General features: G+C 43.9%; 1 protein-coding gene across 10 annotated transcripts in view; it reads right to left on the reverse strand.

Moving 5' to 3' along the window:
• The window catches only part of DSCAM (DS cell adhesion molecule), a 603397-nt gene that overhangs the window by 468059 nt on the left and 109807 nt on the right, over nt 1-25531 (reverse strand). The window contains exon 1 of one of the 10 annotated variants that reach the window (XM_077342745.1): nt 9767-10528. The exons of the other annotated variants lie outside the window; for them this stretch is intronic. The gene's annotated coding sequence lies outside the window, so the exon portion shown is untranslated. Of the gene's footprint in view, nt 1-9766; nt 10529-25531 lie in introns of those variants that run through there. 10 annotated transcript variants of the gene reach the window in all.

Below are 25531 nucleotides of genomic sequence, written 5' to 3' on the forward strand. Positions count from 1 at the left end.
ACTAAGCACACACATTTCACACATTCCATTCAGCCGAAAATCGGGCCCGTGAGAGGGGGGGGGATTTTTTTTTTTCACTCGGAGGCAGCGTGTTAACGATCAACCGATCAAACGACAGCTCAAACACCCCAGGCAGCTGGATGGGTCTCTCCGTAGCAACGAATCATCACAGATTCGTTATAATGGGTGTGTTTTTTTTTTTTTAAAAAACCTTCCTTAAAGGGAAAGGGGCTGTTTGGGAGCATGCTAACGGCTGCCCATTGGCTGCTTGACGGCCAGGGGCGGGACGAGCTTGGCAATAGCGCTTCCTTTCTAGCGATTTCTGCCGAGACCGGAAGCCTGTGGGAAACGCTAAAAAACGCAACTGATTCCACTACAAAGCCAGGTATGCATAACGACGAATTCCACTATTTTAAATGGCGATTTTTCATTCAGTGACCAATTTGCAACAAAGATCCCCGTGCAAAAAGGCCCTTTTTCTCCAGAAAAGGCTATGCTGTAGAACTGATAACATCTCTTCCACACCTGCATTAACCACAACGAATCCCCTCTTCATCTGGTGAAACTTTTCACATAACTGTCTCACATTGGGCAATGGCTCAGCTATATAATGTAAGCTTTTCACACAGCTTTCAGAGGCATAGAAGCCCTGTTGCAAAAAAGCTGGCAATGCTGTAGTGATGTTCTCCTTGCAACAATATAGCAATGAATGAAGCCTCCTGGGCTTCTACACAAACCACCCCAAAATCGCCAACTTACTGTAACCAACAAAAGTAGTAAGTCCTGACCTTTTGTTACTTCGTGTCTGGAAAATAAAGGTCCCCTACAGAGTAATTATTCCACAAATTACTTGTAAAGGGTAGCAAAAATCATTTTAGGCAAAGGGGAGGCAAAGAGCTTGGTAGTGGAAAAGGTAGAGTCACATGTTTGCAGTCTAAAGCCTCATACTGGTGATAGGAGGTGGGAGCCTGAAAACCTTCCTCTGTTGCTAGGCAACTACCAGCCAGCACAAAGCTCACTTCATCTTACCTGCAGTCACTGACTGAGACTGGTTAGGATAAGAGTCACCTGACATCAGAATTTCTTCCTACTCTAGTGTCTGAGCAATTTATCAAGAAAGCCCAAGGGTAGCTAGTCAGACTCTTGGTCTGAAAGAGTTCCCAGGCACAGCAGAAATTGAATTAAACATATCCAAAGCCCCAGGGAACTCTCCTATTTCAAAGAAGGCCCTAATAAAAGCATAGCCCTTAAACTGAAGCTTTCAGGAATTTAAAGAGGCAGCACATGGATTTGAAGCAGAGGAGTATAATCAAACAGTTATCTGAACCAGAATCAACCTTGATAGTAATGAAGTGCACCATATTGTGACCATGTAATATCATGAGATCACATCCCAAGAAATCGTAATAGGATTGCCAATTGGCCACCTACACTGGAAATCACCCCCCCCCATTCTCAGGCTATTTAGTGTTAGGACAAAATGGGGAGGGTGATGCTATGGACATAGCAGCATCACTTCCTGTCACTGCATCTGCTCCATGCTAGAAATTTTTCCAATCCCTATGCTCTTTCCCATAGAGATTGGGAATTTCCTATATCATCAATAATATTATTACTTCATTTATGAGTGATCACCCAGGACTGATATGTATGCATCAGCGGCACTCCCCTTCCCCATCACCTACCCCCAAAAGTTCTCAAAGTTACTGGCACAGAGTTGCCCTTTGGATTTCAGAGTTTGGAATGCTGGATGGTTGGCTAAACTTCAGGTTCAAAGAAATTAAATGAGGATCACAATCTTGCCCCATAGATACATTGCGAACTGTAGCCTCAGTTTGCCTCAGGGCTGTGCAAGGAAAAGAAATTGGGGTTAACCATTCAATCATTCACTATTTCAACCCTGGATCCCTTCTTTGTTGTTACCACCTCTTAGCAGCTTGACCAGGAGTTGCTACCCATCCCTTATGACTCTGCTACATTGACATCCAGCTGCCCTGACAAATTTGTAGCTCAGAGCTATAGTCAATTAGTGGTACGGTGATGCAGCAGACTTTGCTGGTATCCCCATTTGAAGTGGGGGTTGTGGACCACCCCATAGACATTGGTGGGCCTCATGTGTCTAGGAGGTTATATGGTAATTTTACCCCACAAGTTGATGTACACATCAAAGCACCACTGAATGGCCTTAAAGGTAAAGGTAAAGGTATCCCCTGTGCAAGCACCGAGTCATGTCTGACCCTTGGGGTGACGCCCTCTAGCGTTTTCATGGCAGACTCAATACGGGGTGGTTTGCCAGTGCCTTCCCCAGTCAAGCTGGGTACTCATTTTACCGACCTCGGAAGGATGGAAGGCTGAGTCAACCTTGAGCCGGCTGCTGGGATCGAACTCCCAGCCTCATGGGCAAAGCTTTCAGATGGCTGCCTTACCACTCTGCGCCACAAGAGGCTCTTTGGCCTTAGGGTAAATGGCCTTAGACAGAACTTTACCCTTGAAGAGAGTAACAACACTTTGGTGCTTGGTGGAAAGAGTAACCCCCCCTCTCTCTCTGGAGGAGAATAATTGGTTGCTCCCAAAAGGTATGAGAAGTTATTCCTTGGTCTGAAGTATTCTGATTTACCCCCCCCCCCTCAGAAAGGTTTACAGGAAATTCTACCCCTATCCCTACATACAGTTTGCTCCTGGCACTTTTGGGAGGCAGGGTAGGTTCAGCTCCTTGCAACTGCTGCCCAGTCAAAGGCAGAGTGCAAGGTCAGTGGCAATAACTGCTCCTTCACTTTAGTCCTGTTCCCTTGCTCAAAATGGACAGGAAAGCAGACACCAAAAGGGGAGAGCACGTCCCTTCTGTGCTGCAAAAGGACCCACACTGTCTGCCAACTGGACTGACTAGCATTGACTAAAACAATCGGTAGAGGGTCACAGTCAGGATGGGTCTGGGAACGTGAGCAAAGCATTTGTCCCCTGGCTCAACCACTCATGTCCTCTGGTTCACAGAACAAATGTCTCACTAGGGTGCATGCTTATGAATACTGCTATCAGTGAAGCAAAGAGAGCCTTAAGTATGTAGAATCCATGTATATAGAAACGAGATGCTTAATAGGTTGCAGGAGCATTAGTTGTGCTTTGTTTTTTAACAGATGGTTTATTTTCACATGAATTATCCTAATAAACCTGAATATCACTGAACCACGTTCTTTCACTAGGACTCCTCCAACCCATTTTGCATAAGGTATCATTGGCCTCATCTGATGGTCTAATTGAAGGAGAGAGATTTTGCAGATGAATTCCCCATTCCAGATGCACTAAGTGAAAATGCCAAGGGAAAGGATGGCTTGTCAGCAGCATCCTTTGATAAAGAGTGAGAAAAGGGCATAAATCCCCATGTTACCTACTGGCAGAAAATCTTTACTGATCATTATATGCACCTTGAAACACAACGGACAAGAGGCTACACTGCAAATAATACTTGCATTGTCATTCAAAAAAGTTCAAACATTTTCTGATAAATAGGCCTCAAATCGATAATCAAACTATACAAACAATAAAAAAATACTATTATACAGAAACTATATTATTAACCATATTCTAGATGCAATTCATTGTCCTAGTTCTGGAGCCTGTAAATATTAAATGCACGTTCTGAAAAAAGAAATATAAACCATGCTACACGGATGCTGCAACATCAATCTAGTATGGTTTATACTGAGAGCCAGTTTGGTGTAGTGGTTAGGAGTGCGGACTTCTAATCTGGCATGCCGGGTTCGATTCTGCGCTCCCCCACATGCAGCCAGCTGGGTGACCTTGGGCTCGCCACGGCGCTGATAAAACTGTTCTGACCGAGCAGTGATGTCAGGGCTCTCTCAGCCTCACCCACCCCACAGGGTGTCTGTTGTGGGGAGAGGAATGGGAAGGCGACTGTAAGCCGCTTTGAGCCTCCTTCGGGTAGAGAAAAGCGGCATATAAGAACCAACTCTTCTTCTTCTTCTTCTATATTTCTTTTTCGAGAAATGTTACTTAGGAGTTCAAGCAGGAAAGTTAGAGATTCACTGGGCAAAAACTACAGTAACTATCCTTATCCATCCATCCATCCATCCATTGGTCCTCTTAATATTTCAGAAACTGGCCGGGGGGTAGAGCGTGTCCAGCACCTGGCAAGTGTCCGAGCTCAAATACGGCTCCTACCAAGATCACCCTCCCTTGCTGGCCATTTGGCTCTCTGGCAGCCAGGCTGCCGTCGCTTGCGCGTCTGTGGAGCTCCACGTGGGTGGTCATGGCCAGGAGGCGGCAGCTAGGAGGAGTAGGTCAGGTGATGGCGGCTGCAGTGGCCAGGAGGTGGCAGCAGCCAGGAGGAGGTGCCAAAGCTGCTGCTGCTACTGAGCCGGCCATACCCCCACACGAGGAGTTGGCAGCAGTAGCACCAGTGTCAGAGGCTGGCTGCCGGAGCTATGGAGGCAGTGTGCAAGGCTGTGCAAAGCAAGCAGCCAACAGCGCAAGCCCTCTGAGATGCCTCTGCTCATGCTGCCACAGAGGCCAGGAGGCGGCAGTGGGCAGGAGGTTATGGTGGTGGCTGTCAGGCGACAGCAGCCACAGTGACCAGACAGAGGCAGCACCCAAGAGGAGGCTCCCGCCACTCCCCCTGAGCCTACAGCATCAGTCCTCTGAGCTGCCTTCGCTTGCCCCTTGAGGGACGTTGCACTGTGGGAGCCACCTCTGTCCAGGTTCTTGCACGCTCACTGCCAGCTAACCTAGGGATTGGCAGCCCCAGGCCCAACCCAAACTCCCCTCCCTTGTGACTCTAAGGTCACCAGGGCAGTGCCAGCCCTCTCCATGACTCGCCATCACAGCCTCCCCCACAACCACCATCCCGTTAGTGCCTGCTGCTATTCAGCTTGCAGCAGGCTTTCTGTTAGTGCCTTTATAAAACATCATAATGCTCTGCAAAACCTGACATGTGGAACGACGAGAGGTCCAGTTCACATATTATGCAGAGCCATACCCACCAGTTGTAGACTCAGGAAGATTTTTGGCTAACCAACTTTTTCTCATGAGTCTACTTGTGTGACATTTTATTTCCTAGATTTATATCTCACCTTCCACTTTCAACGCACCTAGGGCAGCTTACAGAAACAAGAAAATATCAAATAACAAGGACAAATTGAGTAATATATGCACAGCATTACAACAGAAGCAGTCAGTAACTCTCCCAAAACCTATGCAACCAGCTTGAAAATGATATGCATTTGTCAAATAAGCCTAGGTTACATTTAGATTTTAAATCTTTTAGATGTATATTTAATACATGTAATGTGTGAAGTAGCTTAAGTGGCAGTGGACATGAAGATCAAATTTTTACTACCACAGTAAGGGTGAATTAGGGTGACTAACTCTAGGTGGGAAAACTCCTGGAGATTTGGAGTGGTGCCTGGAGAGGAACCTCAAAAGGGTATAATGCCCTAGAATCCCCTCTCTAAAGCAGCTGTTTTCTCCAGGGGAACAGATTTCTGTCCTTTGAAGATGAGCTGTAATTGTGGGAGATCTCTGGCCCCTACCTAGAGGCCAGCAACCCTAGGGAGAACCAGAGTGGGGACAACTCTCAGAGGAAAGCACAATGACTTTCTGAATTGCACTTTTGCAACGTAGAAGAATGTCATTAAGAAGCTGACATACCCCTAGCAATCCTATTTAAAAAACTCTTTAAACACTGCTTAGCTTTTTCTTTACCTGCTCCCCCAGTATGAGAGCTGAGGCAGAATAGGAATGAAGAGATGGAGCTATGCAGTAGCCATTCCTACCTGCGTCATGAACTTCAGCATCAAGAGGAGACTGGCCTTTTTTTTTTCTTTTTTTAAATTGTATTTATATACGGCCCTCCCCTGAGGCTCAGAGTGGTTTATGGACAATAGGATATAATTTCTTCCAGTGGGCCAATGACCAAGGACAGACCAGCCCAGCAAGAAGACATCTGGCCCAATTGAGGCCAGAAGAGATGACACCCAGCTCCCTTGGCCTACAAGCCCACTTGGCCTGGAAGAAGGTGGCATCTGACACACACAAGGCCTGCCTCAGGGAGGCTCCTGACCCACTCAGGTCTTAGAAAGATGAGAGCACCTGGATAGACAGGCTGCCTCTTTCTTCCTTCCTCCCTCCTTTAGGAGCAGGGTTGCCAACTGTGGCCTGGGAAACTCTTGGACATTTAGTGGCATTTGGGGGTGGGGTAGGATTGTCAACATTCAGGTGACTGTTCATGCCCGAAGTCACCAGCGCTGTGGCGTGGGCGGGAGGGGCGGCCGGGGCTGGCACGTGACCCAGTGCCTGCCTGCCTGCAAGCGCAAAGCTCTGCACCTGCTTGTGTGTGCCGGTGTTGTTCCTCCCCCGCGCTACAGTGCTGGCTGCTACAGGCATGAACGGCCGCTTTGGCGGCCAAAGCACACAAGCCTACTGGAAACCCTAGGCTGGGGCAGGGGAAACCAGGGCCCTTTTGTTATCCCAGTCTACCCTTGTTAAGCACCCCTCTCTCCCCCAGACTGTTTAAGCAAAGGGATATCATTCAGATTTGCATGTTTAAAGGGTCACGTTTTTTGTTCATTTCCATACTGGAATTCACCTTTTCAGCCACAAACCCAAAAGCCCCCTTACTTGTCCTGAAGCAAAGGAATCCCAAGAAACCCATTTGCTGTTTTTTTTTTTGGGGGGGGGGGTCTAACGGAGTCTGTTTGGGGGTGTTCAGTAAGGAAATGCATGCATTTGGATTTTCGTGGCGCCCACCATTATGAGTGTCTGGGCATACCCCTTTCCTCATTGCTGCCCCCCTCCCCTTCCCAGAGGGAAAGGTGTCTTAGCACTCTCTTCCATATGCCCTGCATCTCTTCCCCCAAATAGCACCCCTTCATTCCACATTTCTTTGATCACCCCCTTCCTCCCCAGGTGATTTTTTAAAATAACAAAACAAGACTATCAAGTGCAGCACAGGCTCGAATTGGGGAGGGGAAGCAAGAGGACCTCTGTGCCTCTCCTCCCTGATGTGATCTGACAGCTGCCCCATGCAGCATTGTGGAACCTTCCCTGACACTGCACGAGGCTGCATAGGCCTGATGAGGGAAGATGCACACAGATTTCTCCATACCGCCTCACCCCATGCTTCAGAAGCCAGCTTTTGGCTCAGATGGGGAAAGTCCACACCTGCCTTCTCCAATCCCCTACTGGAGGACTGAGCTGTCAGACTAGATGGCCTGTATGGCCCCTCCTAACTCTATGATTCTAAAAAAATAGTTTTGCTTGTTACATCCCAGCATTGCAATGCTATAACTTTGTGTGTGTATTTTTCAAAACATACACACCTTGAGGGAAAGGAGGGGCAATCAAAGGAACAGAATCCTGAAAGGAAAGGGCACAATTAAAAGAAAGGTCCAAGCAGGGGCCGTTTTGCAGGGCCGGGGAACCTTTTGGAATGGGATATTCAGCAAAGCATTATGGGAGGCTCCCTCCTTCCAACCCCAATGTGGAAAACATACGGCAAATTAATGAGGGGGAAGAAAGGCCAAATGAGGGAAGCAGAATGCCAACTCGCATCTTCCAGTCAAGCCCAAAGCAAGGCTAAAATGAGGTATGTCTCCTAATGCAGAAATGGTCCCAGTCTCAGCTCCAATCTGCATAATTGGACTACTTCACAGGATTATAGTATTTCAGTAAAATAGCATTAAATGTTTGGAATATTTGATAAATTATTTCATGGATTACATTTTTATTTTATTTTATGATGGTAGTATATTGTTTTTTGCTCTGTGAGCTATCTCAAGTAGGTTTATGAAGAGGACTAATATTTTCAAAATAAATAATAATAAATGCTGTCACCGTTATTCATCTTGGCTGCTTCTTTTTCCTGTCTTTTCATATTTGATAAGACTGTGTCCCAGATTATTTATTTATCTGGAATGTTTTCATGTCATTTCTTCAGAATCCTAGGCCTCGCTATTAAAAACCACAATATTAAAACAGAACGAACATTTAAAAACTACTAGTAAAACAGAAGCAGATGGAACCCACAATTAAAAGGCTGGATTAGAAGACAAATTTCAACCTAGTGCCTAAAGCAAGGAAAGTGGATTCCAGATGAGCCTCAAGTGGGGCATCCAAAGGTGATGGACCACCACAGGAAAGGCCCGGTCTCTAGTCGCTATTTTCCTTATGTCTGAAGACAGGGCATAGTAGGCAGGGTTTGAGAATCAGATATTAGGAGATTTTCTTTCTCTTTCACAGGCCTTGGCTAGCAGGACTCTTCACACTTACAGAAAGCCCCCCCACACACACACACACAAATCAATTTCCATCAACAACAGGCCATCCAACAGAGGCATGCGCTCAGGTACCAGATCCAGCAAACCTAGATGCCAACTTTGTTGCTTAGTGAAATAAAATTCCAGTAACACAAAATGCATTCAAGCATAAACCTTTGTGACTAAAAGCTGACTCTTTTTCTCAGACACACATTTTGTTTGTTTTTAAGTTGTCATTGGGATTCTGTTGAATTTCAAGATTTTTGTTAGGAACTTGTACAGAAAACAAAATGTAGAAGAGTGAATATATGTGGCATTCCTTTTATAACAACAATAATATCAAGATCCTGAGGTAGCAATTCTGCATAATTGCATATTAAAATCCTACATCTTGCAGGATCGGCATGGTACAGCTCCAAGGATAGAGTCAAAAGCAGTTTAAGGAGTCCCCAACAATGATCAGCCTAAAATCAGATTCAAATGTTCAGCTGTGGAGGTGATGCAGCTCTCCCACATGACAGTCTCCTGTTCCATTTTCAATGAAGGGGGACTCTTCAGAGAAAATTCCCATGGGAGAAATTTCACCACATAGTAGACTGAAATTTTTCATTAAGGAAAGGAGCTTGGAGGCGTTGTGATATTCAGAAGGCATTCTCACACAGTATTAAATTCCTTGAAAAAAAAATCTCAGGTGATACAGTCACATGAGAGGAATGTACTATCTCAGCAGTGGCTCATTTAAGTGCCACAAATGGGAGCATTAGTTCAGTAGTGGTTCAGCCCATGAACAGCATCATTCCTAAGACAAAATGCATTTTTATACAAATAAAAAGGAAATTATTATGAAATATCAATTTATTGAAAAATTGCTAGTCACATCAGATGACATTGTCCTATTAATTTGTATGTAATTACTATTACTGTGTAATTACTATTACTATTACTGTGTTGTATTATGAGGGCACCTAAAAAGACATACAGCTATTATTCAAAAGTTTAAATATTGTTAATTACAACCACTCTTGATAAACCTTTCCAGAAATCCTCTTCAGCTTTAGTAATATTGCATATTTGCTTTTTTTATAAAGTAGTATTTCTATAATTTGAATGCTACACAAGATAGATAGATAGATAGATCATATTATGACATAAAAATTAATGTTATAAAATCTGACTGTTCCCTTTCTTCTCTCAAAAGTGTAGATGACACTGGCTTCAAGAGGTATACTGAAAAGGAAGAGCTGTGACCTTCCACAGAAATAGTCAACGATTCGCTGAGTAAAAGCTCCTCCTCATTAAGATGCAGGCTTTTTTGGGAAAGTTAAGGGCTGTCACTTTGCGAGGTAAGCTCATTTAAATGATTAGCGAGCGATTTCTTGCCTGGTCCCGGAGCCGCAGCCCTCCGGCAGCGCGGAAGCTACAGGCGCCCGCAACCCCCCCCCCCCCCCGCCCGGCCGGGGCCCCCGGGTCGTGCAGGGCTGGGCAGCGCAGCTCACCATTCAAGATGCTCTGGAACAAGACGGCGGCCAATATCCACATGCCCCTGCTCCTTCCTAGCCTCCCCGCTATGCGCCTGGCTCCGCACGCTGCGCCCGGCTCGCCCTCGTCCCCGGTTTGTCAGCGGCAAGGTGAACCCGGGGAGGCAGGCGAGCAGGCGTCCCGCTTGTGGGGCTGGGCGCCGCTCGCTCGCTCCTCGCTCCTCGCTCGCTCGCTCGAGAGGGGGTGCGGCGGCGGCGGCGGCGGCGGCGGCGGCAGCGTCTGGTCCTTGGCGCGAGGGCTCCGTCCCTCCTTCCGCGGCTCTCCTCCGCTGCCACTGGCTTCCTCGGGCGGGGAGCTGCGGCTCGAGGCGAGAGGCGGCGGTTGCCAGGAGCTCAGGTGCTCCGTTCCGAGCCCGGGGAGAGCCGCGCAGGTCTACAGGTGCACAGCAGCAGCAGCAGCCTCGCCCGCCAGCAGCAGACCATGCCTGGTCATCTCCGGCCCTCGATCCGCAGGAGGCAGGCTCCAGGCGCACCACCCTTCAGCCCCCACAGCCCTGCAGCGAGCAGGCACGCAGGCACATCTTCCCTCTCCTGCAGCTCTAATCACATTGATCCCTCGCCTAACCTTCCCAGCCTCGGAGCAGGAGAGAGGGAGGCAGTCAGCCCCTCGCCAGCCTCCATCCGTCGCAGCCCGCCTCGCCTCTGGTCGTCAAGCAGCCAGAAGGGCAGCCCAGAGCCCGCCACACAGAGGAGGAGAAGATGCTAGAACTGGCGGTTTCACCTCCAGTGTGCTGAAACACCCAGGGGTTCTTTTTCAAAAGTAGCAGCTGAATTTTAAACATGATTAATATGTTGACAAATAGCAGGGGTGGCACATCTTGAAGGTCAGAGATGTATTTTAAATCACTTGTGGAAGCTTTAGCACAATGAGTTAGAATACTAAACAAAATTCTTTTTGAACAAGAATCCAAATTTACATTCAAGGGAAATGTGACATGAGTTGAATTCTGATTCCTGCTCTATCAAATCCTGCTGATTAACCTCTTGTTGTTGTTACGTGCGAAGTCATGTCCGACCCATTGCAACCCCATGGACAGTGATCCTCCAGGCCTTCCTGTCCTCTACCATTCCCCAGAGTCCATTTAAGTTTGCACCTACTGCTTCAGTGACTCCATCCAGCCACCTCATTCTCTGTCGTCCCCTTCTTCTTTTGCCCTCAATCACTCCCAGCATTAGGCTCTTCTCCAGGGAGTCCTTCCTTCTCATGAGGTGGCCAAAGTATTTGAGTTTCATCTTCAGGATCTGGCCTTCTAAGGAGCAGTCAGGGCTGATCTCTAGGACTGACCGGTTTGTTCGCCTTGCAGTCCAAGGGGCTTGCAAGAGTCTTCTCCAGCACCAAAGTTCAAAAGCCTCAATTCTTCCTTACGGTCCAACTTTCGCAGCCATACATTGCAACTGGGAAGACCATAGCCTTGACTAGATGCACTTTTGTTGGCAGGGTGATGTCTCTGCTTTTTAGGATGCTGTCTAGATTTGCCATAGCTTTCCTCCCCAGGAGCAAGCATCTTTTAATTTCTTTGCTGCAGTCCCCATCTGCAGTGATCTTGGAGCCCAGGAAAATAAAATCTGTCACTATCTCCATTTCTTCCCCATCTATTTGCCAGGAATTGAGAGGACCTGATGCCATGATCTTTGTTTTCTTGATGTTGAGTTTCAAGCCAACTTTTGCACTCTCCTCCTTCACCTGCATCAACAGGCTCTTTAGTTCCTCTTCACTTTCTGCCATTAGAGTAACCTCTGGAAGATGCTTTATACAGAACACAAGAAATATATACTAGAACTGTGACTAATATGTTGTGGAGACAATGGCTTTTGAAGGGTGGTAGGATTCCAGGCCAAAGGGCCAATGTTAAATGCTGTCATCTTGTATACACTTTCCCTAGAGTAAGCCCCACTGAACATAGTGGGACATGCTTCTGAATAGACATGCATAAGATTGTGCTTAGGAAGATAGATAGGAAGATTTTTGCAAAATGGGCGTGTACATTGTGATAGTACATCAGCAAGGTGAGGGGAGCCAGCACCCCATAAAGTGACCAACTGCCTCCAGGGGAAATGAATGTCTTGTCCCTTTACCAAAGACTTAATGGAATGTTCTGTACCAGTTAATGTTATTTACCTTCAGCTGCTTATTCCCACACATAAAACCTCTATTAAAGAAATAGAACATTTTTCTCCAAACATTTATTTGTTTGTTTGTTTGTTTATAGACTTTTACCCACCATTTCTCCAAAGGGCTCAGGACAGCTTACAAGGGTTAAAATACAACTAATTAAATATACTACAGTTTAAAATCTAAATTTTAGTTTAAAATACAGAATAGTTCAATTGCAAAAGCCTATGTCTGCCTCATCTTAAACTTTTTAAATACTGAACCCAGCAACATTTCCTCTGCCATACAGCTCTTCAGTGCACACAAAGCCACACACAGCTATGGGGCTGTTGTCCCAATTTGTGATATTCCTTATGGTTGAATGCAGAAATTTATCTTGCAATTCATGTTGGAACTACATTGTCTCGGAAGGCAGGGTTTAAGTGGTGTACATACATAAAAAGAAAACCTATTGTAACCCTCAATACAAAATTCTTTCACTGAATGGGGGAAAAATATATTACCAAAATAATTTCTGAGTTTGGTAAAAATTTCCAGTTTGAAATATTCAAAAGAAAAAATTAGATTTATCCATTGTATATTTAGATTTATCCATTCATGGCCCTCAGGCCATCAAATGCACATGAACTTAATATGTTAATATCTATAAAAAGCTACACGATTATTACCATGTGATATATGCAAGAATGAGATCATATGTACTATTAGATTATCAGATCTGGCATCATCCCTCAAAAGGCATGTAAAAGAATGAGACATTGGGGCTAAAAGCCTGAATACATTTACTTGGGAGTAAACCCAATTGAATAGACCTGTACTGAAACTGCACAGAGCTTTTATTCCAATCCCAGGTCAATTAAATCCCTGGCATCTACACCAAATGCAATTTCCATTTCGATTTTGGGCAGTTTAAATTTTCCCTCTGCAACAAGCAGGATTGATCCGGAGTGACCCTACATTTCCCCTGCGATATCCTGGAATAGATATAACCCTCAAAATTTGAAAAATTGGCCTGAATAATGGTAGAGCTCTCTGTTTGTCCCAAACTAACTTGCTGCCTCCAACGTTCTAGACAAGCCCTGATTGGCCAGGGTGTCAGTTCAAAGGCTTCCTCGTTCCCAGGCTGCAGGTTTTCTTTAAATGGGAAGCCCTAACTTCTATCAGCCCTAACTTCTCTCATCAGAAATTTTCTTCTTGGATTTATTCTCCCTCCTCTGTTGTCTCCCTCCCCCCCCCCTTCAAGAAAAGAAAGAGAGGCTCCTGCTGTGTTTGACTCCTCCCCTTTCTGAGCTTCCCTAATCATGTGCAGAACACTTTTCTTTTTCAGTGGGGAGGGGAGGGATAGAGGAAGACCCAACTTCAAACTGATCTGAATTCAGCAGGATCCACAACGGAATAAACAAAGTAAGTGCAGAATCATTCCTGTTTAGGTTTGCTCCATGACTCTCACAGGAATTAGGAATCAGCACTTACCAGTTATTTGAAAGTTGGCTACAGGATCTTCCCTCCAAAAGGACAAGATTAAATAAATAAATCTTCCTAAACAAACATCACCTACGTTTCCTTAAAGAAAAAGTGTTTTATAAATAGACTAGCAAAAAAGCCCATTATACCCAAAAATATAACAGGTACTAGGGTCCCTTACCGGGAGAGGCTTCGGCGGGTGTGTTTTTGGGAGGGAAGTGCTGGTGGGGACTCCACTCCTCCCCGAGGCAGCCTGAGGCCTATCAAGGCCGCAGCCCGAGCTGCTCAGGGTGGCGGAAGTGCTGTCGGGGACTGGCTTGCCCTCTCCCTCTGGTAGTGCCAGCTACATTTGTCAAGGCCACAGCCAGGGCTGCTCAGAGAAGGGGCTCCCTCCCTCCTTCCCCCACCCTCACTGAGCCCTCAGTCCTAGGCCCTCCAATCTCCCTCCCAGCTCCTGCTTACCAGGCTGGCACCTCTTCCATATGGACCATTTAGGGGTTTAAAGGTTAAGGCCAGCACCTTCATCCTAATTCGGTCTCTAATCTGGAGGCAATGCTGCTGACTGAGCACTAGTATTGTATGCACTGAGTCCCTGTCAGGACTTATACTGTGGCATTTTGAACCAGCTGGAGTTTCCAGACCAATCTCAAGGGCAGCCCTGCATAGAGTGAGTTGCACAATCCCTAGCTGTTACAGGTCTGAACTCCAATATGGATCTTTCTCCATTCTGAAGCAGTTCTTTTCTTCTTCTTTTGGAAAAAAGGGTGGTAGTAGAAATTATTCTCTTCCATTTTCAGTTGCAGATATGAGAAGCAAGTATTTAATCTATGGCCGAGAAACACACTGCATACAATAAACAAACCACATGACTTACTATTGCCTGTTCCCACTAGTGTCAATAAACATTAACCCTTCTGAAGAATAGCAGCTGACTTTGCTCACGTACAAAGGCTAACAAATTCCTTCTCAATAATTAGCTGCTGAATTCAAGCAATTCTAGCTCTTCTCTAAGCTTCACAAATCTCTTTCTGTCTAAATGCTTGGTCAGCACATCAGCAATCATTAATAGGCCAATATACAACTTCAATGAATCCTTTAGACTTCTCTCTAGCAATTGCAATCTTGATCGCGATGTGCCTGTCCCATTCTTCATATTCTCACCTTTGGTCATTGTGATACAGGCTGCATTATACTCATACATTGTGATTGGCCTAGATTCATCTATGCCAAAGTTCTTCAGAAGACCAATTATCCATTCAAGTTCATTGCAGCTGTTGCAGGCTGGAATGCCTTTTACTTTTGCGGTTGATCCAACTATCAGATGTTGTCTTTTACTGGTCTTTTACTAGATGACCAGCCAGCCGATGATCCAAGCAGAAATGAAGCAAATAATCAAGCTGGCTGCTTATGGCTGAAGTTTATTCAATTTCACAATTTGCCAGAAAGAGATCCTGTATCACCTCTTTTTCGAAAACATAAATCTTCTTTAGTGGCTTTTATGTAAATAACAAACTAGAATCACCATTTTAAAATTTCTCTTTGTCACTTTAGTATCACTTAGCCATAAAGGTCTGCTATTTCAAAATGTGTACTGGAGGGAACTGTGGTCATAGCCTACTCATTAGTTTATTCCACAGTTCTTTGGCTGCTTTCACAGTAACATACAGCCTTGTTTCAGAATCTTGCAAAGTCCCAGTAATTATGTGGAGAGTTGCATAATTATCCATTTGAAACTGTTTATATTATTTGGTTGTCTCATCTGGGAAATCAATCTTCAAGGTGTAATCTTGACTTTACATTCCCAATGCATTTAAGCCTTTAAATTTCCAGCTAATGTAATTAGAATTACTTAAATTGTGAAGATATTGCATTTCAGAAGGGGTTAATTACAGAGAGTGGAAGTACAAATCCTTCTCTTCTGTTTTCAGTTGCAGATCTGAGAAGCAAGCACATAATCAATGGCTGGTAAACACTTTGCATAAACAAACCACATGACCCACTATTGCCTGTTCCCACTAGCAATTAGTGTCAATAAACATTAACCCTTTTTCTGACAGACAACTGCTGACTCTTGCTCACATAAAAAGATTAACAAAGATTCCTTTGGTTGGTGAAAAGCAGGATATAAAACCCAAGCTGCCTACGCAAGACCAAAGACTGAGTGTGGAAGCAGAGAGAAAGATATTCACAGAATGTACAAGATATAACAAACAAAATTCTTTAACTGCTTTGACAGAAAGTTTTACATGGTAGATATTATACAGTAATCCATATGAATAGATCAATCTTTCCTAATCGGCAGGTAGGTTCTGTCTGAGTCTCTGTTGTCCCCACTTCTTTTTTGCCGCAGGTTTTCTTTCTTTCTATGGGCATGGAAAAGCCACACCTACAAAAAACTCTGGCCTTTGATGTCTAATTTGCATTTACGATGTCTAATTTGCATCTTGGGTGGCCCTGCACAGGATAGCTCATAGCTTCACTGAGCTACAGAAGCCCCTTCACCATGACAAGGCAGCGATCCTTGAAGAGGAATGAACATTTAACAACAATTTAATATTTTAATTTAATAAAGATAAGTGTAAAGTTCTGCATCTGGGTCAGAAAAATGAAAAGCATGCCTACTGGATGGGGATACGCTTCTAGGTAACACTGTGTGTGAATGAGACCTTGGGGTACTTGTGGATTGTAAACTAAACATGAGCAGGCAGTGTGATGCAGCGGTAAAAAAGGCAAATGCCATTTTTGGGCTGTATCAACAGGGGCATCACATCAAAATCACAAGATGTCATAGTCCCATTGTATACGGCACTGGTCAGACCACACCTGGAGTACTGTGTGCAGTTCTGGAGGCCTCACTTCAAGAAGGACATAGATAAAATTGAAAGGGTACAGAGGAGAACGACAAGGATGATCTGGGGCCAAGGGACCAAGCCCTATGAAGATAGGTTGAGGGACTTGGGAATGTTCAGCCTGGAGAAAAGGAGGTTGAGAGTGGACATAAATATTTGAAAGGTTGTCATTTGGAGGAGGGCAGGATGCTGTTTCCATTGGCTGCAGAGGAAAGGACGCGCAGTAATGGGTTTAAACTACAACGATATAGGCTAGATATCAGGAAAAAATAGTCAGAGTAGTTCATCAGTGGAATAGGCTAAGGAGGTGGTGAGCTCCCCCTCACTGGCAGTCTTCAAGCAAAAGTTGGATACACACTTTTCTTGGATGCTTTAGGATGCTTTCGGCTGATCCTGCATTGAGCAGGGGGTTAGACTAGATGGCCTGTATGACCCCTTCCAACTCTATGATTCTGATTTTCCCCACAGCCTTGAAATTTATCTTCTTCATCCCATATTCAAGCAACAAGAGCATGAAGAGGCTAAGAGGATGCTCCATGGAATACACCCCCCATGGAAGTCCAAGAAAATGAGGACAAGAATGCCTCCCAGAAGTGTTGTAAGGTTTCCTTGTTTTACTTTAAATAGCTGGGATCAGGAGGTCTACAATGATGCAAACATGGGATGTTTATCATTCTTTCTCACCATAAATATTTGTTCATTGCCTTCAATCTTGGGAAAATAAGTAAACACTTGTCAGGCATCTTAAAATGGTAGCCACAGAGTAGAATGAGTCTGAAAATATGGATAGTTGAACAGATACACTGCAGGCTACTGAACTGAACTACTCTGGAATGAGATACAGGAGGTCATATGGAAATCTGAAAGCTGTGCTGTGTCTGAGAAGAACAGAGCCTATCAGCACTGCTCTCATGGCAAGGAGACCTATAGCTTTGCTCAGTGCATAGCAATTACATGATTATTTCATTCTTAGGGAAGATTCAAGCAAGCAGTCTATGTTCCCATTGTACATTAACCTCTGCAATTTGCACTTAATGGGAAACAAGTCAAATGAAGAGGTCTGAGTGAAATGCTCCAAAACATGGGGGGTGTTCTATATTTCCATGTGAAAACTAAAAATGTGCTTATTTTCCACTATCACTTTCTAAATGTAGCTGAAAAGTTCAATGGATGTCATTGACTTACAACTCAGTCATCATGATCAGAGTGAGACATGAAACCAGTTCAGATTTCCACTTGTCCATACAAAAGAATAATGAGAAAGAAACAAATGGTACAAAAGGAAAAGGATTTCTAATAGTTTATTAATCCCTATGGTTTCACATTCAGCTTTGTCAGAGGGAATATACTTTTAGATACTTTTTCAGTTCCTTTCCATATAACACTTGAAACTATGCAAAACGCATGGAGGTTATTCAACCATTAAAGATCCTTTTCCTTTTGCACCATTTGTTTCTTTCTCTTCATTTTGCCTTGGTGGGGTACTTGTTTCCTTACACATGAACCTCAGGAGCATGTAGGAGGCACTGCTACTTTGGTTGTATTATCATAGAGGCACAGAAAAAGACTTCTGCTATCATGCATCTTTTAGCTTGGTGCTTGAACATCCATTATTTTGGAGGCACCACATCTCACTAATAACACATCTGTGTAAACACTTTCCAGGCAAGGTCCTTGTTATGCTTCTGAGGTGCTTATATGGGGATCACAAAACATTGCTAACTTTTAGGTGGAACCTGGCGAACTCTTGTTGTTACAACTAAAACGCTAACTCACACACATATCTTAGGAAATACACCCATGATTTCCCCTTACTGCTTACCAGGCATGGTTCTCAGAAGGAATCTCCCATCACTTTGGCCTAATTTGAGAGTAAACATCAGATTCCAGATTCAGATTTATTGATACAGTCAAAAACCAGCAACATACATCAGATAAAAATGGAAACATGAATGATAGAATATAAAAATACAGCAATGATAAAATTATGCATTTTGTTTAAATAAAGCTTTCCATTTCCCAAATGTCAAGAAGTGAAATTTTGCAACTGCATTTGAAAATGCCTTTCTCCTGTCATCCAAAAGAAATTTTAGCAGATGCTCCTCTGCATATTTTAGGTAACTATCCAAAGACTTAAAGTGGGAAAGGGCAGGAATTATCAGTTTGTTTCTTTCTGTTTCATATAGTGTTCAGTGAAATAAAATATGGGAGGTTGTCTCTACTACATTTGTACAGATTTAGAGGCTGCTGCTGATACTTCCCATACAATACTGCTGTTTGGTGAGTGTCTTTGCCCTGGAGATAGCCCATCTATATTTGAAATTGTTAATGTTCACTAGGTAAGGAGCAGCGACAATATTTGGCTATGGGCGTAAACATCTGATTTTCCAAATTCTCTCTGCCAAATTACTGCTCTTGTTGACCAGACAATGTGAGAATTAACTATCAATCAAAACCCTGTTCTTTGACTAGAGTTTCTTCTCAGAGGATTTTGTCAGCTATATATCAGAATCAAACTCTATCAGAGCAATCTCAGACTGAACAATCTTCTCTCCAGCTGACAGCTAGTATAATAACTCCCACTCAGCTTTTGCTGAGCAGTCACAGGGCTCAGAGCAGCTTAGAGCCCTGGTTCTGTCTGCCCAGTAAGGATTTTTTAACCCCTCAATGGCTGTTGTTGCAATACTCAGGGCCTCATTTTCTAAGTGCTGTCTGTCTCAGTTATATAATATGAAACCACCAAAAACAGCATTATTGAATTCAATTCTCCTGCTGTGCTCTGTTAATAGTTATGGTCATGAAGAGACTTCTATGCTAGTCATGTGACTGTGTGCATGATTGATGGAAAAGTTGTACAGTGCAATTTTATATGAAAAGTCCTGCTCGGCTCAAAATTCTGCATAATATTTTATGTCAATTTGGTTGTGCTAATTACAGGCATTATGTGTTTTTTAAAAAATCAGACAAGTCCCCCCCCCCCCCCAATTCCTTCTCTCCATCTTTACTTGTGGAATTTAAGAGGGTCTGTTAGGGCCATAAAACTAGCAATGTAGCCCTTTGCCAAGAAAACACAATAGGGATGTGATAATAATATGGAAACAGCTATCAACATTATGGCAAGAAGGGATGTTATTTATATATGTTACAAAACAGTACCCCTATTATTGATGGGTTTAAAACAGGAAACCAATGGCATGAGGGGAATGATATAACATAGTGTTAAGATATGAAAAGGTTAATTAAAAACCCAAATAATATCATTTGTTTTGTCCAGTTTTATTTCTTGAGGGAAAGCTCTGTTCAATCATGATCTATTATGTCCTTGATCAAGTAAGAAGACTTTGGAGGGATTCTGGTTAAAGTTTAAAAGATCGATTCTGCACTCCCCCACATGCAGCCAGCTGGGTGACCTTGGGCTTGCCATGGCGCTGATAAAGCTGTTCTGACCGAGCAGTGATATCAGGGCTCTCTCAGCCTCACCCACCTCACAGGGTGTCTTGTTGTGGGGAGAGGAAAGAGAAGGCGACTATAAGCCGCTTTGAGCCTCCTTCAGGTAGACAAAAGTGGCATATAAGAACCAACTCTTCTTCTTCTTCGTTCTTCTTCTTCTAAAAGAAGCAAGTAGAAATCTAGGCAAATGTCTCCAGTTAGTTAATTGCTTTTAATCTTTCTTGCGTGGCTGCCTTTGAGGAAGATTTACATAAGAATTACTTGGTCCATCAAGTAGAAGTACCCACCACATCCCACTTATCTTCCCTTTAGCAGCTAACTGCATCAAGTGATTACTGTCCTCCCCCCCCACCTACTTTTTATGCCCTAAAACTACTTAGTAAAGCTGCCCTGAAGATAAAGCAAAGATGAACTTTCATTTCCTCATAATTTCCATGATTGTGGTTTGTTTTCCAAGTTTTTGGCATGGGCTGATTTTTTTCCATCTTCAGACTGGATGTTTTATAGTCAAATGAATGGTTGCAGCTTACCCTTCACTTTTACCATTTTTCCCTTGATTTTTTTTGGGGGGGGTAAGGATAGAGTAAAGCCTCTTGTGGCGCAGAGTGGTAAGGCAGCAGACATGCAGTCTGAAGCTCTGCCCATGAGGCTGGGAGTTAAATCCCAGCAGCCGGCTCAAGGTCGACTCAGCCTTCCATCCTTCCGAGGTCGGTAAAATGAGTACCCAGCTTGCTGGGGGGTAAACGGTAATGACTGGGGAAGGCACTGGCAAACCACCCCGTATTGAGTCTGCCATGAAAACGCTGGAGGGCGTCACCCCAAGGGTCAGACATGACCTGGTGCTTGCACAGGGGATACCTTTACCTTTACCTTTAAGGATAGAGTCTATCTCCCTTCCTTTAGCTCATCACAGTATAAACAAGGCCTGCTTCTTACATCCAAATTAACTCTGGGAAAGCCAAGTATAAGAGAAATCTCTTTTGTACCTCTCACACCAACCCTAAAGGTTGTTGTTTAAATTTTAATATCCAACAAAGGAGGGATGGTACATATACTTGTTACAGTTGTTTAGAACAAAGAGATGAACTCAGAGGCCTATAAATGAAAATGGAGGCTAAAATTTAGCTGAAAGTAGTTTGAGTTGGGAATGAGATGCACGCATGTGGTTAAAGTAATATTCAATTGCAGTACAGCATTGTTGTTGTTGTTATGTGCGAAGTCGTGTCCGACCCATCGCGACCCCATGGACAATGATCCTCCAGGCCTTCCTGTCCTCCACCATTCCTCGGAGTCCATTTAAGTTTGCACCTACTGCTTCAGTGACTCCATCCAGCCACCTCATTCTCTGTCGTCCCCTTCTTCTTTTGCCCTCGATCGCTCCCAGCATTAGGCTCTTCTCCAGGGAGTCCTTCCTTCTCATGAGGTGGCCAAAGTATTTGAGTTTCATCTTCAGGATCTGGCCTTCTAAAGAGCAGTCAGGGTTGATCTCCTCTAGGACTGACCGGTTTGTTCGCCTTGCAGTCCAAGGGACTCGCAAGAGTCTTCTCCAGCACCAGAGTTCAAAAGCCTCAATTCTTTGACGCTCGGCCTTCCTTATGGTTCAACTTTCGCAGCCATACATTGCAACTGGGAAGACCATAAAGGTAAAGGTAAAGGTATCCCCTGTGCAAGCACCGAGTCATGTCTGACCCTTGGGGTGACGCCCTCTAGCGTTTTCATGGCAGACTCAATACGGGGTGGTTTGCCAGTGCCTTCCCCAGTCATTACCGTTTTACCCCCCAGCAGCAAGCTGGGTACTCATTTTACCGACCTCGGAAGGATGGAAGGCTGAGTCAACCTTGAGCCGGCTGCTGGGATCGAACTCCCAGCCTTATGGGCAAAGCTTTCAGACGGCTGCCTTACCACTCTGCGCCACAAGAGGCTCATATTTGCATAGGGAAGACCATAGCCTTGACTAAACGCACTTTTGTTGGCAGGGTGATGTCTCTGCTTTTTAGGATGCTGTCTAGATTTGCCATAGCTTTCCTCCCCAAGAGCAAGCGTCTTTTAATTTCTTTGCTGCAGTCCCCATCTGCAGTGATCTTGGAGCCCAGGAAAATAAAATCTGTCACTATCTCCAGTACAGCATTAAATACTATGAATCCCACAATACACATAAACAGTCACAAAGTGCATACAATATCTATACTGTGCAACATGTAACTCAGAAAGAAAGGGAGTTGAAGAACGAGAGGAAGTGGATAAGACACTGAAGAGGCAACCCATCCTTTTCTGCATATGGATGTCTGAGGAAGGCAAGCTCCAGATGCTTGTTGAATTTTTGCAGATCTCAGACTTATACACAAAGTGAGAGTGTTTAGAGTCCCAAAAGGCTTGGTGAAGGAGCAAAGTAACAAGTTGACTAGGACTCCCAATAGTAATCCACATGTTCCAAGAAGAAAAGCACATGAAGCAGGAATGGACAGAAATGGACACTGAGACCACAAGATCTAAAAATCTTGAGCACAAGTTAGGATGATAATGACAACAAAAATTGAATTTCTTGGGAAGTGGTGAAGTGTACACTGATGTTAGTGGACACCCTCTTGATTGTTGGAAGAAGAGGTAGAGGTGTTCCTAGTAGGCATGTTCAAATACCGATTGGTTCACAAACTTCAAGCACGGAGCCAATTATTTGTCAAGCTGCTTGTATTATGTTCAGATGTTTCTGTTTGCATGATTGCATTGTTTTATCATTTTAGACGTCTTTGTCACTGCCAGCATTAACCATGGCTGTAACTGCTCACTAATTTTAAAAAATGCACATAGTCAATTCAGGGCCACTGTCAGATGGGGCAGCTTCTGCCAGGGCTGGCTGCTGCTGACTCCGCACACATCATCTTCACTCTTACCCTGCCTGCTTGCATGTGCCTTGCTACCCATGCTCCCCACTGCATGTGCTGCCCAGTGCTGCCAGGGAAATGCTTGTTCATAGGGCATAGCAGCAGCACTCCTGGTGGCTATGGCAGCAGCACTCACAGCTGCACTCACTGCCAAGTACTGTCAGCAAAGGAGCATTTCCCCCACAGAGGGTAGTGGTGCCTTGAATGGTGCCCTCCTCTAAGTGGCAACCTTACAAATACTTAAAGAGAGCAACTCTTCTCCAGGCTGAACATCCCCAAGTCCACCAGCCTTTCCCCATAGAACTTGGTCCCCGGGTGCCAGATCGTCTTTGTAGCTTGCCTCTATACCCTTTAAATTTTGTCCATACTCTTTTTGAAGTGGGGACTTCACATAGTACTCCAGGTGCTGTCTAACTAATGCAGTATACAGTGGGACTATGACATCTGGTGATTATAATGTGATACCTATGTTAATATAGCCCAAGACTACAGTACTTTTTTACCACCACATCAAACTGTCTGCTCATATTTAGTTTACAGTCCATAAATACTCAAAGATCTCATTTGCATACAGTACTACCCAAAAGTGTTTTGCTCATCCAGAATGCATGTTTCTCATCTTTATGACCCAAATGTACAATTCTGCACTTTTCCTTATTGAATTACATCTTGTTCTCATTTGTACACTTTTCCAGCATGCTCATATCTCATTGAACTCTCTTTCTTCTGGGGTGTTTGCTATTCCTGCAAATTTGGTATTGTTCAACCCCTTACCCAGATCTTTAATTTAAATGTTGGTTGCTAGGGAGTTGAGAGTAATTGCTCAGTTTGATTAAGTGAAGCTGAAGCAAAGTACAGTTTAAAGCAAGCCGACTGAAAAGAGTCTGTTTGTAACAAAGGTTCCAAGATGCAAAGGTTTAAGGGAAAAATATTGTTATCTCTAACTTACTTTCTTCAGTGTTAAGTTTAAACCATAAATAAAAGCAACTCTTGCTTGCTTAAACCTTGGGGTTTTGGATCCCAGAGAAAGAAATAGCTACACAAGTCAATACCTTGGTGTATGCATTCAGGAATGGAACAGGTGCTAGATTGGGGAGGTGGGGGTGGAAGAACTCTATGGATGGCCCCTCCCTCCACCCAGGACCTGGAAAGGGTACAGGCAGGAGGCCACCAGGAAGGAAACTCAACGACAGGGGCAGCTCTCACGAAGCAGGGATCTTAGCCTCTGATCCTCAAAGCGAAGTGGAAGGAGGAAGAGGTGGTCAGGGGTGGGGATGGCTGCTGGACAGACAGGCAAGCTGGTTGGAGGAGGCACTCAGGGGCGGGAATGCTGCCTGAGTGGGTGTTAAGCACTGAGTGGCACTTAAACCACAAGTCACGCTTCTCCTCCAAGGCCTTACAAGAAATATATTATGTGAAACAGATAATAAAATATCAATAAATGGTGGCAATCTGTGAATGGAATAGTGTATGAGCCCCCAGCCCCAATAACTTTACTAAGTGTTTGAGTGAGGGCCTGTTATTAAAGGGGCTGGGCTACCCTGTTTTCTGATGTCTGTGAGGAAGAGAGAGGACCTGAGAGGGAAAACAATCATGGCTCTCTAGAGATTTTAAAAGAGATGAGAAGACTAGCAAGGGTGATGACCCAACTTCTTGTAACACAGAATCTAAGAGAAAGTAGTTGCTGAGAATGATAGGCACACTCTGTAAATGGAAAAGGAGTGTCACTCCCTCCTTCCTTTGGGATTTAATTATGAATCATTTTAATTGTTTTTATACTATGTATTTCAAAGGCATGTTCTACTGTTTTTGAGTTTGTTTTTTTGCTACTTGGAGATCTTAAACTGGGTGAAAAGTCAACATAAAATGTTTTATAATTGATATGTATGCATGTGCCATCAAATTGCTTCCAATTTTTGGCAAGCCCATTAATTAATGTCTTCCAAAACATCCTATCAGTAAGTCATTCTCTGGTCTTGCAAACTGAGAGCTGTGGCTTCCTTTATAAAGTCAGTAACATAAATTAATCCAAGCAAAATAGTTAACCAACTGTGTCTGATGCCACGGCAACAAATTTAACAAATGTGAAATAAATTAATGGCCAGATTTGTTCTCTCTCTAAAGACTAGAATTTCAAATCAGCCAAGCAAACTGGGCATGATGAGACCCCCCCCCCCCACACACACACACACATACCCAAGATATTTCACTTTTATTGTATTGATTTTTCAACATTTAGTATGGATAACAGATAAGGAATGGCAGTGTGGAAATTAAAGTGAGAATGTGCTTATGCAGAACACGCACAGTCCAGTTTTAAATGTCCGGAAAAATGTTATTTCCCTTGCTCCGCAAAGTGTTTGAGGGTACTGCTTGCAATTTGCAATCCAAATAGAGGAATGATCAAATATCTCCTGATGTTGATGGAATTTATATCCAAAAAGTTTGCTTTGGTTGCCAGGCCACAAAAATGTTTGAATTCTACTGTGAAAGTTGCTTGAATTCTAGATATTGCAAGGGTGAAAAAAACACATATGAACATCGTGTGCCTGATATTTATGAAAACAATTCAGTACATCTCATTTTGAGAACCTCCATCTGTCAAATGTTATCATATGTTATATCTTTCAGCACTTTCCCAAACCATCTTGTACTCTGATATTCCCCATAGCAATGAATCATGAAAAGGCTGTACTGTTTTTGTACCTTATTAATTAAAACATTTACAGCTTGAGCTGTATTTATTTTTGACTAGCAAATGCTCTGCAAACTGTTAACTATCTAATCAACTGAAAGATAAGAATGTATCTTCCAGAAGTAGGAAGCTGGACTTTAGGCACAATCCTTGGGGAAAACTCACCCGAACATTTTCTATCGAAATGTATATTAGTGGTACAACAGCTCTCTTATGCAACATTTGTCTCACCTGTATCTTGAACAGCTGAGATGTCCACTTGATTCCACC

The sequence above is a fragment of the Paroedura picta genome, chromosome 6, assembly GCF_049243985.1.
Source record: "Paroedura picta isolate Pp20150507F chromosome 6, Ppicta_v3.0, whole genome shotgun sequence".
Classification (NCBI taxonomy): Eukaryota; Metazoa; Chordata; class Lepidosauria; order Squamata; family Gekkonidae; genus Paroedura; species Paroedura picta.